The 19,275-nt window shown below is 45.9% G+C and overlaps 1 protein-coding gene across 4 annotated transcripts in view; it reads left to right on the forward strand.

The window, feature by feature from the left end:
• The window catches only part of LOC115083950 (gastrula zinc finger protein XlCGF26.1-like), a 72,254-nt gene continuing 52,979 nt past the window's right edge, over nt 1–19,275 (forward strand). The window contains exon 1 of one of the 4 annotated variants that reach the window (XM_029588107.1): nt 1–109. The gene's annotated coding sequence lies outside the window, so the exon portion shown is untranslated. Of the gene's footprint in view, nt 212–456; nt 557–19,275 lie in introns of those variants that run through there. The other 3 variants (XM_029588108.1, XM_029588106.1, XM_029588110.1) reach the window with 3 other exon arrangements.

The raw sequence follows: 19,275 nt of genomic DNA on the forward strand, positions 1-19,275 counted from the left end.
GGAGTCTCCCGCGAAAGCGTCACTTTTAGCGCCTGCGCGGTGCTTCTGACAGGACGCTGCACAGCAAGGCTGAAAAGCCGGCCACAAGCAAAGACAGGGCGTTGCCAGGGTAACTGCATTTGCAGGACTGTTGAGCCTTGTGGTAAAGGAATTTAAACAAACACAATTTGTCACCTTGGGAGGACCATCTAGAACTGTTCTAGAGTTTTATGTAAGGATAATTGGGACCTTTAAAAAGGGAACTTTTTTTTTTTTTGGATGATGTTGTGGTGTGTGTATGAATCCCGAGCGAGGTGAAAACGTGGCAGTCATTATTTTACAGTTGGAGAGTGTCAGTTGAGAAGCTGATAAAAGAAAGCTTCCTGATTAGAAATCTCCGCACAAATGGCTCAGAAATTGAAACCCTTGAGGAGAGATTGCCTGGTCAAGAAGGTTTAAAGTAAAAACCATATTTTAATTCCACACTAAAATTTTGGAATTGGTTAAATGCTAAGAAGCATGAATGGCAAGAATGTGTGAGATCTTGATTTAAACTGAATTCAAAGAACCAGAAAAGGTAAGGAGATAGGAGAGGATAATAAAGCAGAGATTCCGGGGTTGTAAAATTCTGCTTCTTTTCAGAGGAGGGCTTGACATTGGACGAATGTTATATAACAAATTGAATTCTGAATGACACAAGAAAGGTAATTGCGTCCGTCCGAATTAAATGAGAAATTAAAAAAAAAAATTAATTTGAAGACGAAAACAGTCCCTTTTGAAAACTATCATACTGTAACCGTCTCTTTTTAGTCAGTAAGGAGGTCCAGACAACTGATCCGTAAAGATAGACTTTTATTGCCAGCAAGATGCAGCTAAGACAAAGGCTCAGTACAACTGCATGCCCCTCCCCTCCAGGAGCAGACTCTTATGCACTTTACAGTTCTTATCTTTTACACATGCGTTCTAAGCATTGCTGAGCAAGCATATTCCGGCTGAAGGGGCTACTGACCCCCTCCCTAGACACCCTGGAACTTTCGTGAAACTTCTCCCAAGTTCTGCAGGAGAGGCTGCTGGGACTTGCAGTTCTGGAAAGGAATTCGCGAGTCTGCAGTAATACAGCCCATCACATAATACATCCATTGTTCTAATCTAGGTTACAGCAGTGAAAGCTTATCAGAGAATAAGAACAGCGAAGCCAAAAAAATGAAAATGTGCAATGTGCTGACAGAAAGTTTCTCAATGTCCTAATTACAGCTGTATTGCAGACTGTAAGTAAACCCGTCATGAAGCAGGGAATTCTGGTACATGAAGTCCTTTGTCAGGTTGAAGCGTTCAGACCCCTTCATTCCCCCCTTTGATACTTATCATTCTTTATGAAAAGTATCACACCATCACAACGCAACTGTGGAGCTGAAAGAAACAGAAACAAGAAAAATTAGCAATTTGAGTTCTCAGGGGGCCCTAATTTCCCAAACAGTCCGATGGTTTCTTCACGGGTTTGAGACGGATGGGCCCTAATGGCTCCACCCCCCTTTGTAGCCCGAACTTGTCATGTATGGGAAGATGGCCCAGGATAAAACATGAGGATGGTTAAACAGGTTCTATAGGCTCAGAGGAATACATGTACAGTGACAGAAGCTGCGTGGCTGTTTTGCGTTCAGCAATGTCCTTCATCACCCGACGAAGGCGGTTTGAGCAAGAAAGGAATAATTCAGGGTCCTAAAAGACAAAACAGAATTAAACTGGCTGGGATAACAAACAAGCTCTTAAATCCACCGATCATGGAAAACCAACCACGGAATCCATTGGTCCAGTCCCAAGCACTATTCCACTGCTGGACAGGGACGTGTGCCATCTTGACCATGCGATCAGTGATGTCTTGGATAACCTTGTTTTGGTCATCTACCTGTAAACAACAATTGGAGAGGTTAAATGTTCCACAAACCCTCCTTCCTGGGCCAGAGGGTAATCTAAAACCAATCTATTCTGGTACACTGCAGTCATAATTTTGGTATTTTGTTTTGCCCAGAGTTTAAGAGCGAAAGCAGTCGTTGGTGATGAGCTCCAGGACTGCCTGAAGCCTGATGATTCGATGCAATTAATACTGCTTGGAAGGGTTCCCGAGTTGCCCCTTTTTGCTGCTTCATCTGCTCTCTGATTTCCTTGACAATAGGGTTTGATTTCCTGGTGTGTGCTTTGCAATGCATTACAGCCACCTTGCGAGGAAGCCAAACTGCGTCTAGTAATTCACGTACTTCTGATGCATTGTTCAATTGTTTTCCCTCTATAATGCTCCATGCACTTGAATTGTAAGGAAGGCATATTTAGAGTCTGTATAGATATTTACAGTTTGTCCTTCTGCCAACTGCAGAGCTCGAGTAAGGGCAATTAGTTCAGCTTTTTGTGCAGACGTTCCTGGGGGAAGAGGTTGAGCCTCAACGATTTCATCTTTGGATACAACAGCATATCCAGCAGAACGTATCTCATGAATGATTTGGCTGCTCCCATCAGTTAATAAAGTCCAAGCTCCTTGCCAGGGTTGATCCCTCAGGTCTGGTCTACTGGAATGTATTGTAGTCATGACTTCTTCACAGTCATGGGCAACTGGTTCAGGTGCCGGCATAAGAGTGGCCGGGTTCAAGTTTTTGCTGTCTTGTATTTGAATTTCAGGTGTTTCACACAGTAAGGCTTAATACTTGACGAGATGTGAATTAGTCATCCATTTTGGTCCATGAGTTTCTAGTAGTCCTTGGATAGTATGAGGAGTTGTTACGTTCAAGGTTTGTCCAAAAGTTAATTTGACTGCTTCTGGAATTAGTAAGCATGCAGCCGCAATGCTTCGAAGACAACCTGGCCATCCTTTTGCAACATTGTCCATTCCTTTTGACAGATATGCAACAGGTCGTTCCTATGATTCTAGAGTTTGAGTCAATACCCCAATGGCCATTCCCTTTTTCTCATCGACGAATAGATGGAATGGTTTCATCACATCTGGCAATCCTAAGGCAGGTGGTTCAATTAAGGCTTCTTTTAGTTGACGTAAGCTTGCCAGCTCGTTTCCTTCCCATTGGAAGGGTTGAGATTCTGCCTCTTTACCCCGCAACTTGTCGTACAGGGGTTGGGCCATAACAGCATAGTTAGCAATCCACAGCCTACAGTATCCTGCAGCTCCAAGGAACGCCCGGAGCTCTTTCTTGCAAGTGGGTACAGGTTGATCTCTTATAGAACTGGTGCGAGAAATCCCCAGACATCGGGTTCCTCCACGTATTTGGAAGCCTAAATACTCTACTTCCAATTCACAGATTTGCGCTTTCTTTTTACTTGCACGATACCCTTTTGAGTACAACGTCTTTAGCAGCTGAAGAGTGGATACCGCACATTCGAGGTACGTCTCTCGAAACAACAGAAGGTCATCCACGTATTGTATGACTGGCCCATACTTTACTTGATACATCTTTAAGTCTTTTGCCAGTTGCTCACCGAACAGCGTAGGTGAGTGCCTAAACCCTTTAGGCAACCGAGTCCATGTGTACTGCTGCTTTACTCCAGTATCTGCATCTTCCCATGTGAAAGCAAAAATCTTTTGACATTCCTCCGCCACCGGGACGGAGAAGAAGGCATCTTTGAGATCAATGACACTGTACCACTTTGATGCAGGAGAGACTTGAGCCAAGATTGAATACGGATTTGGGACGAGGGCTACTAGATCTGCTACTTGACTATTCACTTTTCTTAAGTCTTGTACTGGTCGATAGTCATTAGATCCAGGCTTCTTTACGGGCAACAAAGGAGTGTTCCAAGCAGATCGGATTCGCCGAAGAATGCCCAAATCATACAGTCTTTGCAGGTGTATCTGGATTCCTTGTCTGGCCATATATGGAATGGGGTATTGAGGTTGATTAATCACCTGTGCATTCTGTTTCATCTCTATCCATATGGGGGTAGCGTCGATAGCTATTCCTCCCGGGTTCTGTTCGAACCATACTTGGGGTACACTATCCATCAGTTGTCTTCGTTTTTGTTGAGGGGGGTGTTGTTTTCATATCGATGTTCGATGGTTCGTTCGACTGTGGGAAGATGTAGTCTCCATTCTTCTTGGAGGGGACAGATGAGTATCACTGGATGGTCCCCGAAGGAGGCTTTAACTTCCCCTGTTGGTTGAAATCTCAATGTGGTCTGAGGCTTACACAGCAGGTTCCATCCGATAAGGGATACCATGGTCCCGCCTACTTGTATAGTTCATTCTTTCTGCAGAGGGGCAGTGAGTACCTGACCTGAGGCGCCCACTATAGAAACAGTCTCTTTCGTCGGGGGGGCCGATTGGTGCAGTCATGACAGATCGTTGGCCTCTGAGTCCAACAGGCCCCTGATTTTTGTTGTGTTACCTCGTGGATCTCCACCAGAGGGTCAGTGGGGATTCTTCCCTCCCGGTCTCTTCAGGCTGTATGCTCCTTGTCGCCTCCTCCGCCATCTGCCAGTGGGGGTTGTCCGATCTCCTTCCTCCTCGGCCCCTTTGTGTCGGTGCAGGTCCATTTTTGTCGTTAGTATTCACTGCAGGGCTCCCGTATTTCTTTTGCCATTCTTCACAGTCTCTCTTCCAATGGCCTTCATTTTTGTAGTACGCACACTGATTCTTTCCCAAAGGGGGTCTTGTTCCCCCTCCTCTTCGCGGTCTGCCATTGTCTTGGCTCCTTCCCGTCCGCGTGTCCTCGAGAGCGGCGGCTAACAGTCACTTTCTCCTTCATGTCTCTACTTGCTTCTCTCTTTTCTCTTTCACTTCTCTATTTCCACATACTTGGTCTGCTATAGCTTTTAACTGGCTGAGGCTCATGCCCTCAAAGCCTTCGGCCTTCTGCAGGTTCTTTCGGATGTCAGGTCTCTATTATTAAGTTCCTGGTTGCAGGGACGGGCCCTTTTCTTCTCTTCCTGATCCCTGTTCCCATACATCTCAAAATACGATGAAAAGATCACAGTCCATCTGGAAATTGAATAGGTGACCTGCGCCTGGAGGCAAATCAGTTCTGACGAGGCTGAGAAGCTGCAAAACATTGCTTCCTTCATACTTGTAAGTTTGGCATTGGGTTAATTCAATAAAGTAAACCTGGATCTGCAGGCAAGGATCCAAGGGGGGCGCTTTAGGTGTGCAGGAGTGATGATCAAACCCTTGGAAGCCTTGTATCAATTACATTGCAAACACTAAGAACATATGGTAATAGCCAGAGCCCAGCCCCCACCAGTGGTAAAAGAACATAATTGCAATATATATATATGTGTGTGGGGGCCACTACTTATCATTTGGGCCGACTCATATTTGCTCTTGTTCCTAATCTTGCATAGTGGCCCCTTCTCTTGCCCACAACTTCCAATAATCCTTATCTTGCGCCTGCCACTGAATCAAAATTTTTAATATTAAGTCTTTGTTTTCTCCGGTTTTTTTTTTTTTTTTTTTTACAAACGGCATCCTGTAATTCTCACAGTCAGCGCTGCGCATGCTTGGCTGTCTTATCTTGCCAGTTCCTTAAAACAGGGAGTAACTCTGCATATTTAACTACTGCTAGCCAAAGAAGCAACAAGAAAAACTTTAACAAAGAACCCATTCTTAATCATTTCTCTAAATTTCCCAGAGACAGCTTCAAAATAAACTGCGTCAGCAAAAGAGAGTTCATACTTTATCATGCGTTCCAATGTAACTTTTAAATAACAGATAATATATAGGAGACAAGTAAGAACAATAATTAACATGGTATTAGAGAATAGAAAGATAAGCATAGGGAGGACACTGGGATAGAAGATATGAGAAAACTAAAACTTCTGATTAGCAATGCCAGCATTGAAACGCACAGCCATATTGAATGCCTACGCACTACGTACTGGCACGCAGTGGGACGCACCACCATTCCACTTTGTACTGTAACAATTAATTTGCTGCTATAAAATGTCTTAAAAATAGCCTGCATCATAAGGCACTAAATGATTTGTAAGGGACCCTTGGTTCTGGTATTTCTTTGCAAGTAGCAATCCTTTGTCAGATTACAGACAGTTTTAGCAAGGACCTTGGAGAATAAATTTAATCAGCAGAAACTTGGAGCTACAATCTTCCTTTCTTTTAATTAACATACCACAATTCTATCTTTATTCACATACGCACACCATCAACTAACTTTCAATAATGTTCTGTTAAAACAAACGAAACAATTTTTCTTTCTCTTTGTCTTCATTCACCCAGGCTAGCCCAATGTCCCCTTTTTTTTTTTTTTTTTTTTTCTTCTCTCTCTGGCTCGATCCCCTCCTCTCTCCTGTAATTATCTCTGCCGTTAACCCTTAACTGCCATCAAGTTCTAAACTTCAACACCAGTAAATGCATTCTCCAGTAATCAAATCAGTATTTTAACTTAACACTGTAAATTAATTTGTTGTATAGTAGTCTTGTGCAGCATCTGTAACCCAAAATCTCTTCTTATTAGGGTTTAAAACAATTAAAAACAAAGAATCCCTGGTACATGTGCTTGCAATTCACAGATAGCAGTTACATACATTACAATCCTTAATTAATAATGGGGACTTCCAGTTCCCCATTTTGTGCGCCTGAGCCACCATTACGAGGGCGGCTCCCTCTACTAGCTTCTTTGCCCACGACGGAGGATTTTCAATAACTGCAATCCAAGCAGTTATGTACGGTCTATCCTCAGGGCAACCCGGATTCCCTTCTTGTATAACTATATTCTGGACCCTTGTGGCCGTTTGGAAATTGAAAGTTCCTACCGGAGGCCAATTTACACACAAACTGGGCCACCTATGGGTGCATCGTTGAATCATTCCGGGTTTAGTACATTTATGTCTATCGAACACTTCCCTATAGTGTTCCGTCATGACTTTTAATGGAGTAGAACCGCCCCCTCCCATTAGGATAGAATTCACAGACAAAGGAGGGAAGGGAAGACGGATAGGTAAGGGGTCCGTATCCGTCAGACACAAAAGGGTCACTTTCACACAACAAGAAACCTATTCCCACTATCGTATGCGTTACTTCTTTTTCCTCTTTTTATGCGCGTGGCTTTCGGAATGCAATTCCTACCAAACCACCGCTTGGGGTGTGATCAAAGCCCCCTCGGTCCCCTCACGGATGGACCGGTTATTTGCTACTCTTTTAGCTATTCTTCACTTTTCCCATCATTCCCATAATACTCGCCTGCAGGGTTCTTCCGAACGTCACGAAAGCCTTCTTCCCAGATCACCAGCCCAAAGGTCTCAGAGGATCTCCGTGGAATGACCCCCTCAGATACCTGATCACTGAACTCAGCGGTGGCCACTCACCAGGCAAGTCTGGGGGATCACTCCGCCACAAAATCCCCTGGACCAACTGGGGGGCTAAAATAGCATCCCCGGTACCTCCTGGCTGAGGCTCGCCAAATGTAACCGTCTCTTTTTAGTCAGTAAGGAGGTCCAGACAACTGATCCGTAAAGATAGACTTTTATTGCCAGCAAGATGCAGCTAAGACAAAGGCTCAGTACAACTGCATGCCCCTCCCCTCCAGGAGCAGACTCTTATGCACTTTACAGTTCTTATCTTTTACACATGCGTTCTAAGCATTGCTGAGCAAGCATATTCCGGCTGAAGGGGCTACTGACCCCCTCCCTAGACACCCTGGAACTTTCGTGAAACTTCTCCCAAGTTCTGCAGGAGAGGCTGCTGGGACTTGCAGTTCTGGAAAGGAATTCGCGAGTCTGCAGTAATACAGCCCATCACATAATACATCCATTGTTCTAATCTAGGTTACAGCAGTGAAAGCTTATCAGAGAATAAGAACAGCGAAGCCAAAAAAATGAAAATGTGCAATGTGCTGACAGAAAGTTTCTCAATGTCCTAATTACAGCTGTATTGCAGACTGTAAGTAAACCCGTCATGAAGCAGGGAATTCTGGTACATGAAGTCCTTTGTCAGGTTGAAGCGTTCAGACCCCTTCAATACCAGTTCAAATTACTCTCTCCCGGATTAATTTAATTGTGATAATCTGGCAAAAAAAAAATTGATTGGCTGAAAAGAAGACATGCTGTGGGGTTGTTCCTTTTGAATGAAGGGAATACTTCCTGTCCCGGTTCCAGACAGTAACAGCCCAAGTTCTGAGTGAGAGGAATGCACCTTTGAAATTAGCAGTAGCCGAGTTGCAAATAAGTTTTCTGTCCATGTTTTTCCAAGTTTTCTGCCCTGTTCTATGTAATTGCATTCTTACATGCCTGTTCTCTGAGTTACAATGTAAACCGAGATGATATGTAAATTTACATGAATCCCGGTATATAAAAATGTTAAATAAGTGAAGTGAAATGGACAAGAGCAGAAACAAATCAACTTCTATTCAAACAGTTCAGCATAAATTCCCCAGGGGTGGCTCAGGAGCCACATGCGGTTCTTTCATGTGTAAAATCAGGCTTTTTTTTTTTTTTTCCTGCTGGCCACATGGCAACTGACTAGCACTGCAGAGTAGGGGCTGTAACAAGAAGCGCACACACAATAGAACAGAACAGAGAAGAGCTGTTCTGCTCCGACCCCACTCATGACCTCACAGTGCTGCTGATGGCTGCAGAGACTGAAAGGAGAGGCTGGAGCAAGGATCAAAGGGTTTTTTATTCTGCTCATCCCAAATCTATTCTCCCACATCCACCTTCAATCAGCAACAGTGGAAGGGAGAAGTTGAGGCTATTGCTGACAGGACAGCAAAGAATAAGCAGTCAGCTCCCTGCTTCAGCCTTCTTCATCCTTTCCAACCCTTAGGGCTGGAATGCACAAGGAGCCAGGTCAAGCAGTTCACTGTGCTCCCGAGACTTGGAATTCAGCTGACAGCAGCTAGGAGGAGGGAGTCACCCAGAGCTCTGCTCTTCTGTCTACAGGTATTCCTGGAGTCACAGGGCTTCCAAAACCGCTAAATGAACATTTACTGTTTAAAATACTTTAGAGCCAAGTATAAGAATTGTGTATAATTGCATTATTGTGTGTGGCTTTGGTTTTTGGAGGGGTAGATTTAACTTAAGCCAAAAATTGTGGAATCTAGATTGCTTTTGTAGGTTTGAGAAAAAAACCCAAACCTTTATTTCTGGCTTTGTACTTGTTGGGGGCGTGGGGCTGATTGAATTGCCAGGCCATAAGACTATTGTGTTGAGGCATGTCAGAGTCTTCTGTCTGTGTAGGTATTCCTGGATTCACAAGGCTTCCAAAAACGCAAGGATGGTAACTTTCAAACCAGTGCACAGACACACATTGGGTGCATACATTAGTCCAAGAAGAGCAGCAAGTTGAAGGAGAGATAATGGAAAGCTATGAGCACAAATGCGTGTAGTCTGGGTAATAAAATCCCAGACCCGCAGGCTGTAATGGTGGAAGCAGACGTTTTGGACATCATTGCCGTTACAGGGACATGGCTCAGGGAGTTACATGATTGGGATACAGCTATAACTTATTAAGGAAGGACAGAGAGGACAGGAAGGAGGTAGGAGTAGTGCTTTATCAGGCCAATACAGAAGGGTGCACTTAGCCAAGTGCACAATTAGCCCCCGTTTGGACACACGTTTTTGACGCGCTATTATTACCCCTTATACAGTAAGGGGTACTAGCGCGTGGAAAACGCGCAGCCAACCCCCCGAAACTAATAGCACTCAACACATGCAAATGCATGTTGATGAGCCTATTAGGTATCCAAAGGCAGGAGTTAATTTCAGACAGCACCGGGCAAGTGATATTAAGTCGGAGGCCCCAAAAATAAAAAAAATAAAAATCTTCTTAAAAAAAAAAATCTGCCTGTGGCCCGCAGGTTGGAAGACGGATGCTCAATTTTGCCGGCATCCGTTTTCCGAACCCATGGCTGTCAGCAGGTTTGACAACTGACGCCGGTAAAATTAAGCGTCGGTTGTCAGACCCGCTGACAGCCACCGCTTCTGCCAATAAGGAGGCACTAGGGATGCGCTAGTGTCCCTAGCGCCTCCTTATTAGCATGGGCCCTAATTTAAATACTGAATTGCAAGCCCAGGAGAGGTGCCTGGGCGCGTGTTGGGAAAGCGGGCACTTACCTGGAGCGCCGGCTCTCCGCAGTTTACTGTATGGGCCTGAGTATGAGAAACTATCTAATAAACAGACATGCAAGGGACATGGGGTAAGTAAGAAGCATTCTCTGTATGTACCCAGAACCGTCCAGACTCCTGGGTTTTGCCTCTCTGCCAGTAGATGTTGACAGAGAAAGCTTCACTGACGTATATAACCCAGTGTGCCACCTGCAGTCCCTCAATCTCCAGCAGATAGTAGATGGTGTAAAACCTGCAGTCTGGAGAGAGAGAAACAAAATTAAGACAAAATTTCTAGATCCTCCCAGGGGGTTGTGAGGTCCTGGTGGGGCCATCCCCTCGGTTAGAGGCGGACAAGCAGGGGGTTGGTGACCCTTCTGATAGCTCAGTCCTGAGCAGTGGCAGACTCACGATGTTGGACCGGCCCAGGTATTTGCCGGCCCAGGACACTTCACGTGGTCTGCCAAGCGCGGCTGTGTCACGGCCGTGCATGGCAGACCACGTGACTGGAGTGATCGGCCCACCAGGGGATGCCCGATCCCCCGATAGGACAATCCGCCTCTGATCCTGAGATCCACAGGGTGAACGTCTGGTGGTCCAGATCCCTTATCCCCCATGAGACAGCGGTGGAACCTGTTAGCAGTTCTGCACTGCAAGCCCGGGAGAGCAGGGAAGTATCCCTTTTATACCGGTTGTCCTGGGCTGGGTCACTAAAATTTGGCGTAAGGAGACAGATATAGCCAGTGGTCTGGCTCTTTTCTGATCTGCCATGCGGCCTGCGCTGCTGGAACCGGAACGTCTGCTCCAAAGGAAAGTATTGGTTTCTATGTATCTTTGTTCTCAGAGAGTAAAAAAAAAAAGAGAACAAGGAACTAGTTAGAGGAATCTGTGCAGCAGTGGGTTCCAGGAGGGGAGCTACCTTAGCAGCTTGAGGAGTTCAACAATAGGGTTTTTCGGCAGCTACTCTACCTTCAGAGGAGACCAGGTGTTGGCTCCGTGGTGCTGAGGGACTTTACCCTTCTTGCCGTTGAGGTGTGGTGGTGTCGCAGGTGTGGGGAAGAACATAGAAACATAGAAACATAGAAATGACGGCAGAAGAAGACCAAATGGCCCATCTAGTCTGCCCAGCAAGCTTCACACATATTTTCTCTCATACTTATCTGTTTCTCTTAGCTCTTGGTTCTATTTCCCTTCCACCCCCACCTTTAATGTAGAGAGCAGTGATGGAGCTGCATCCAAGTGAAATATCTAGCTTGATTAGTTTGGGGTAGTAGCCGCCGCAATAAGCAAGCTGCACCCATGCTTATTTGTTTTACCCAGACTATGTTATTAGCCCTTATTGGTTGTTTTTCTTCTCCCATGCCGTTGAAGCAGAGAGCCATGCTGGATGTGCATCGAAAGTGAAGTATCAGGCACATTTGGTTTGGGGTAGTAACCGCCGTAACAAGCCAGCTACTCCCCGCTTTGTGAGTGCGAACCCTCTTTTCTTCTCCCCTGCCGTTGAAGCAGAGAGCTCTGCTGGATGTGTGAAGTATCAGTTTTTCTTCTCCCCTGCCGTTGAATCAGAGAACTATGCTGTATATGCATTGAAAGTGAAGTATCAGGCTTATTTGATTTGGGGTAGTAACTGCCGTAACAAGCCAGCTACTCCCCTCTTTGTGAGTGTGAATCCTTTTTTCCACATTTCCTCTTGCTGTTGAAGCTTAGAGCGATGTTGGAGTCAAGCCTGTGTATGTTTATTTAATAAGGGTATTGACTCCAGGCAGTAGCCATCATTCTGGCGAGTCACCCACTCTTCATTGGCAGCCTCTTGACTTTATGGATCCACAGTGTTTATCCCACGCCCCTTTGAAGTCCTTCACAGTTCTGGTCTTCACCACATCCTCTGGAAGGGCATTCCAGGCATCCACCACCCTCTCCGTGAAGAAATACTTCCTGACATTGGTTCTGAATCTTCCTCCCTGGAGCTTCAAATCGTGACCCCTGGTTCTGCTGATTTTTTTCCTTCGGAAAAGGTTTGTCGTTGTCTTTTGATCATTAACACCTTTCAAGTATCTGAAAGTCTGTATCATAAGAACAGCACGTGCATGCGGCAAAAGCAGCATGGCGTTTGGGGATCTGCATTAAGCATGGCCAAACTGGTAGAACAAGCCTCGCGGGTGATGGGGTCTATCGTTAAGGCTTTCCCTGTCAGTGTGGAAATGGTGGTCATTTTCAATTCCCTAGCAGCATCGGCGGGAGAGGCAGGGAAATCCTCTCCTCAATGATGGCCGGCGGTTCCCTGTTCTGCGGAGGTGCAGAGGGGGACTTGCACCAAGAAGGAGTCTCTGGTACTGATAGAGGTCTTCTGCTGGTTTTAAGTTGCTTATGCACAAAGCTTGTTTAGCGGGATGCTGTCTCTCAGCTCCAGTCTCTATGGATTCTCGGCCAGTTAAGAGGCCTGAACTGTTGGGAAGCTCTTCAGACCTTTGATGATTTTCAGTGACTCATATTGAACAGATGAGCCCCTAAATGCACTGAAGGTGTAGGCAGGCTTTGCTTCGCAATGTGGTAGGCTGCAGCAGTGGTTCTTTTCTCTCATGCGTAGGCATGTGTGTGCATTCTCGCTGCAGTTAGTGTAGCTGGGTTCAAAAAAGGTTTGGATAAGTTCTTGGAGGAGAAGTCCATTAACGGCTATTAATCAAGTTTAGTTAGGGAATAGCCACTGCTATTAATTGCATCAGTAGCATGGGATCTTCTTAGTGTTTGGATAATTGCCAGGTTCTTGTGGCCTGGTTTGGCCTCTGTTGGAAACAGGATGCTGGGCTTGATGGACCCTTGGTCTGACCCAGCATGGCAATTTCTTATGTTCTTATGATATGTAAGAGGTCTTGATCGAGTAGATGTGAATCGGTTATTTACACTTTTGAATAATAGAAGGACTAGGGGGCATTCCATGAAGTTAGCAAGTAGCACATTTAAGACTACTCAGAGAAAATTCTTTTTCACTCAGTAAACAATAAAGCTCTGGAATTTGTTGCCAGAGGATGTGGTTAGTGCAGTTAGTGTAGCTGGATTCAAAAAAGGTTTGGATAAGTTCTTGGAGGAGAAGTCCATTAACGGCTATTAATCAAGTTTACTTAGGAAATAGCCACTGCTATTAATTGCATCAGTAGCATGGGATCTTCTTAGTGTTTGGGTAATTGCCAGGCTCTTGTGGCCTGGTTTGGCCTCTGTTGGAAACAGGATGCTGGGCTTGATGGACCCTTGGTCTGACCCACCATGGCAATTTCTTATGTTCTTATGGTAGTTGCATGCGCAGGAACCTGTATGCATAAGGCTGCGACCTAGACTTGAGCATGTATTTGTGTGGATACTTGTTATTATTTGTGGTAGTTGAGGGTGGATCCTTGGGCCGGTGGCAGATGACCACGCCCCGGGGGAAGATCCCGAGAGGGACCACCGGTCAGGCTCAGAGGTTGGAGACAGACACACACTAGTTCTTTTATTAAACAGTATATAGAACCACCAGAGGTGGCAGTAGTGAGCTGGAAGCGCCCGGCTGGGCTGTAGTCCCTCAGATACTGGATATGCAACTTTTGATGCATATCCAGCATGGCTCTCTGCTTCAACAGCATGGGAGAAGACTGATACTTCACGCATATCCAGCATAGCTCTCTGCTTCAACGGCAGGGGAGAAAAAAAGAAAACTGATACTTCACGCATATCCAGCATAGCTCCCTGCTTCAACGGCAGGGGAGAAGAAAAGAGGGTTCGCACTCACAAAGCGGGGAGTAGCTGGCTTGTTACGGCGGTTACTACCCCAAACCAAATGTGCCTGATACTTCACTTTCGATGCATATCCAGCATGGCTCTCTGCTTCAACAGAATGGGAGAAGACTGATACTTCACGCATATCCAGCATAGCTCCCTGCTTCAGCGGCAGGGGAGAAGAAAAACAACCAATAAGGGCTGTATAACATAGTCTGGGTAAAACAAATAAGCATGGGTGTAGCTTGCTTATTGCGGCGGCTACTACCCCTAACTAATCAAGCTAGATATTTCACTTGGATGCAGCTCCATCACTGCTCTCTACATTAAAGGTGGGGGTGGAAGGGAAATAGAACCAAGAGCTAAGAGAAACAGATAAGTATGAGAGAAAAAATGTGTGAAGCTTGCTGGGCAGACTGGATGGGCCATTTGGTCTTCTTCTGCCGTCATTTCTATGTTTCTATGTTTCATTTCTAACAGCGATCCCAGGATGGCTGAGCTGTAGAGAAACTAAATATAGTGAGTAGGCAGGGTATGCAGAGTTCCGGTACCGAATCTTGATAGTAACACTCACACAATAGTCTCATAGAGGTAGTCCAGGTGTTGGAATGAGTTAGGCCCTCGAGGAGCGAGTACCTGATTCCAGGGAAAGCTCTGAGAGAGAGATGGTTACTCACTGGTGTAGTAGGCAGCGATGACTTCCAGGCAGAAGAGATGTTCAGCAACCAGTCCGGGAACATGGGCTCTCGAGGAGCGAGTACCGGTTCCAGACTGTGACCTGAAAAACAAAGAGAGAGCGAGGCCCCCGAGGAGCAGGTACCCCTGGTAAATCCGAGGAGGCAGAGTAGCTTAGAACGAATCCTTGCTAACTCGATTAGTTAGCTATTTCAGAGACCTTATATATCCGGTACTGATGATGTCATCTCAGGGGGACGCCCCTGAGGTTCGCGCCACTGCTGATACATCAGTCGGGGCCGCACTGCACGCGCCCTTAGGCTCTTGTGAATCATGGCGGAATGCAGCGTCGAGCTGTTCCAGGGACACAGGAGGGAGTCGGCCAAAAGGCACCGCGGCAGCCAACCTTCCACTTGAGCAAGAGGGAGTCGCTGAGGAGGTGAGGAGGGCGGAGTGGAGACGTCGGGCAGCGACGATCGCAACAATACTTGTGTGCATAACACTGCAACCTAAACTTGAGCACATATTTGCACACATCCTGGAAGGCTGTGCATGTATGCCCAGGTGGCATTGGTTGTGCGCAGAAGGCCACCTAGAGCTGAAGTTCAGGAGAGCTAGGCGCCGGGGACGAACAGGTCCAAGCAATTTGCTATCTGTGAGGCTTGCCTTCTGATAGCAATTCAGTCCTCATGCTTTCACTATGTTTGTTAAAATTGCAGAGTCAGATTAGGCTTCAGCCAGAGCTTTCAGTGCCCAGTTCTGGGACTATTCACAGGTCCTGTGTCCCATGGCATCGACATTGGAATTAATGCATTGGGCATTCGCTCAGATGGGGCCTTTGCAGGGGCTCTTCTCTCCTGCAGGAATCCATTATTGGAAGAGTTTCATCTTCCTCTTCCATTACAGGGGGAAGCCAGGGACAGTCTTTCAAGGTGGCTAACAAGCACCAATCTTGAACATGGTGTGAAATTGGAGGTTCCGAATTGCATAATAGTCACCACCTATGCAAGTCTCTCCGGATGGAAGATGGTGTGGCAAGATCAATTGGCATATGGCCAGTGGTCAAAACAGGAGGCCTCATGGTCTATCAATCTGTTAGAGATGAGAGCGGTGCATTTCGCGTTGCTTGCCTATCTGCCAAAGTTACGCAGCCATCCAGTAAGGATCCTATCAGACAATGCAACGACAGTAGCCTACATCAACTGTCAAGGTAGAATCAAGAATCAGGCAGTGACTTGAGAGGCCCGGAAGTTGATTCTCTGGGCAGAGCAGCACTTGAAACAGCTGGCAGTGTCTCACATTGCCAGAGTGAACAACGTTCGGGCAGAATTTCTCAGTCGGAGAAAGTTAGACTTCGGGGAAAGGGAGCTGTTGGAGGCAGTGATGTGTGTCATTCATGGAAGATAGGGGTATCCCAACCAAAGAAAACACCAAGGCATTGCAGTTTTACAGCCACTGAACAGAACAAGGTACTGAAGGAATCTGAGCTCTGTTGCTGCTGTGGACTTGAGGGATTCTTCTTTGTCTCCCCTCTATGGCCTCTGGTGGACAAGGGATTACAGTGGATAGAGAAATATCCAGGCAACTTGATCCTGGTAGCTCCAGAGTGGTCATATTGACCATGCTTCCCAAATCTAATTAACATGGCCATATACGGACCTCTGAGGTTCAGACATCGGTCTACTCTTTTCCACCAGGGCCCAATATTTTCGGGTCAGGCGGCTCACTTCTGTCTTGCGGCTTCACTTCTGAGAGGAGACGACTGAGATGGAGGAGATAATCCAAAGCATTCATTTCCACCTTATTGCAGGCTAGGCAACCTTCTACATTCTTGACATATGTGCGAATTTGGAGGATCTTCAAGTCCTGGTCTGCAGTTGACAGAGTGCAGCCTCAGACTGTTCAGGCTATAGTGTCACATATTTTGGCTTTTCTACAGCAAGGTTCTGGTCAAAGAACTTGAGAGTCTAGGTAGCGACATTGGGTTGTCTCTGGGGTAAGGTGCCTTCTTTTCTGCTTGAGGTTGTCTTGGCGTTCCATCTTAGTTAGACAGCGGAGCTTCCAGCTTTTCTGGATGTGGATTCCTCTATGCCTCACACCGGGGAGATTAGGATTTTAGATGGGAGGCATGCATTACTTATTTATTTATTTATCAAGTTTTATATACCGTCATTCGGTTTCGCCATCATAACTGTTTACAAAAATACGAAGGATTACAAGGTTAAGGAGGATAACAAGGTTTTCAAAAAGGTTCAAAAGATTTTTAACATAGGGAAATCATATACAAGGTAGTTGCTGTTCACTTTTTTCATGTTTCAAATTCTTTGTTATAATATGTACTTGTGTTGAGTTTCAATTTTCTTCAGGTTACACTGGAGGGGGTTGGCGTTGTTTGTTCATTGGGTGAGTTGGTATGCTTTGGTGAATATCCATGTTTTTAGATCTTTTTTGAAAGTTTTTAGGTTTTCTTGAGTTCTGAGTTACTGAGGTATCTAAAGGTCACTTATGATTTCCATAGATCAGATCACCTCTTTGTACTGTGGAGTGGTCCAAAGAAGGGAAATAAGTCATTTAGGGCTACAATTGTGCGGTGGCTGAAGTAAGCAATTGAGTTGGCTTACATTTCTAAAGGGCACCTGCTGCTGGGGGGTTTAGGGTACATGACACATTCTCAGGCGACTCTCTGGGCTGAGTCACAACAGGTGTATCCACGTGAAATTTGATGGGTGACTATTGGGAAATCATTGCACACTTTTGCTAGGCATTGTTGCTTGGATGTCAGGACAATTTGGTGAGAATGTTCTATGAGCAGAACTTTCCAGGTCCCACCGGATTTAAGGGGAGCTTAGGTTTCAGGAGACTGGACTGATCTGGGAAGGTACAGGGAAAGAAAATTTTGGTTCTTACCTGCTAATTTTCATTCCTGTAGTTCCACCAATCAGTCCAGAGACCTGCCCATTTACTGGGGGAGAGAGTCCACTGCTCATACTGTTGCTTTGTGTATAATGCAGAATTGTTGGAGGTTTTCAATGCTGATCGCTTATGTTACATTTGGGAAACAAGTTTTCCATTATCTTTTTGGGCAACTGTACCTTCTTCTGGCTCGTTGGAGGGGAGGGAGTTTCCTTAGAAGTTTGCTTAGAAATTTATGGTGGTTGTTGTCATCTTGGCTTGGGTACAGGTCAATGCTGAGGGACTGCAGGTGGCACACTGGTTATTTACATTGTCAGGGAAACGTTCTCTGTTTCCATCTGCTGGCAGGGAGGCAAAACCCAGGAGTCTGGACTGATCTGTGGCACTACAGGAACGAAAATTAGATGGTAAGAACCAGTTTTCCTTTATAGGCTGTCCTAAAAAAGATGGTGGAGGGATCGATAAGAGACTGCTGAGAACAGAATGGGGTTGAGAGAAACCAATAGGGACAGAATGAGAGGACTGAGAAAGGTAAAGATAATGTTGGAAGGGTGTACTCCCCTCCTTGCTGCTCTTGTCTATTGAAAATGTGAGGCTGTTTGGTACCGTGCATTCCAATTTCTTGGTTCTTGGTGCTTGAAAGATTGGCCACCTCTGTCCTAAGTAGTGCAGTGATCTTTCTGTATTTAGGTTACTGCTTGTTGATCACTGCCACCACTGCTTGTTGATCACTGCCCAGATTGTCACACCAGAACGCCACCTTTTGTTGGTCAGTCTTGGGCCCCAATTGTTAGGACCATGATGATTGGAAATAATTCAAGGAAGATTATGTCCCTAGTCACCTCCACCTTCTTCCAGTGTGTGGGCAAGGGCACCACACACCATGCTTCTTGGCAAATACATACCAAAGCCATCCCCCTCCCAAGGCATCCAAGAATAGCACTAGATCTTTTCTGGATACTGGTGTCATCTGCCAGATGGATATACCTTGCAATGGTTAAAAAGATCTTCCCAAATGGATTGTTTAATTTTGATGTAATGGGGATGACAATGGACCCCCCTGCCATGGCAACCACCATTCTGTGCAAAAACATCCTGCCCACTATGACTTCTCTGCATGTGAAGCTCAAATAGTCAAGTACAGACTGCATCTGTCCTAGGGTAACCTTCTTACATGTCCCCATTGTTTGCACCAAATGCCACAACTCAACCAGTTTAGCACTTGGCAGGCAAAACGCTGTAATCACTGAATCTTTCTGTGATGGGATGGGGGTGACTTTCAGCCTTCCTGATGCATCTGCAGTCCCTTGCCTGAGCCAGATTTTGCATCTATTAGGATAGCTCCTAGGATAGACCCCACCCCTGTTTTGACTTCCCAGGGATCCCACCCTCTTCTGGCCAAAGCATCACAAATGTAGGCGAGATCGCCTTCTATTCATAATCTACTGTATGAGCTAGGGTGTCTTATTCACTGATGCCAATATTTCTGTGGGTAAAATGCTTCTATTGCCTCACGATCAACTGCTACAGGGGGCTCCTATTAGAGTCACACTTGGCTTGTGCCCCTGGTGCCACACCAAGCTACTGAGACTGCTGGAGGAGAACTGAAGCATCAATAGATTACGAAGCCCACTCCATAAGAACCATGCTGGTGGGCTGCTGTATCCCACCACTCCAGCATTTCCTCAGGCTGGGGACACAATGGGGGCCATGAATGGTGGTTGTGAAGGGGCAGGGACCACATTTCTGGCTGTCCAAAGTATTGCACTGCTGGATCCTTCTTCCCTAATGCACAACCAAGCAGGATTGCTAGCACTAGGACTGAGCAATAGATAAGTCTAAAAAGGGGTAGAGCTGACTGCTGAACCTACATCAGTACCTGAGAGGCCCTCTCCTCCTCTCCACAGA

This window comes from Rhinatrema bivittatum, chromosome 2 (genome assembly GCF_901001135.1).
Source record: "Rhinatrema bivittatum chromosome 2, aRhiBiv1.1, whole genome shotgun sequence".
Classification (NCBI taxonomy): Eukaryota; Metazoa; Chordata; class Amphibia; order Gymnophiona; family Rhinatrematidae; genus Rhinatrema; species Rhinatrema bivittatum.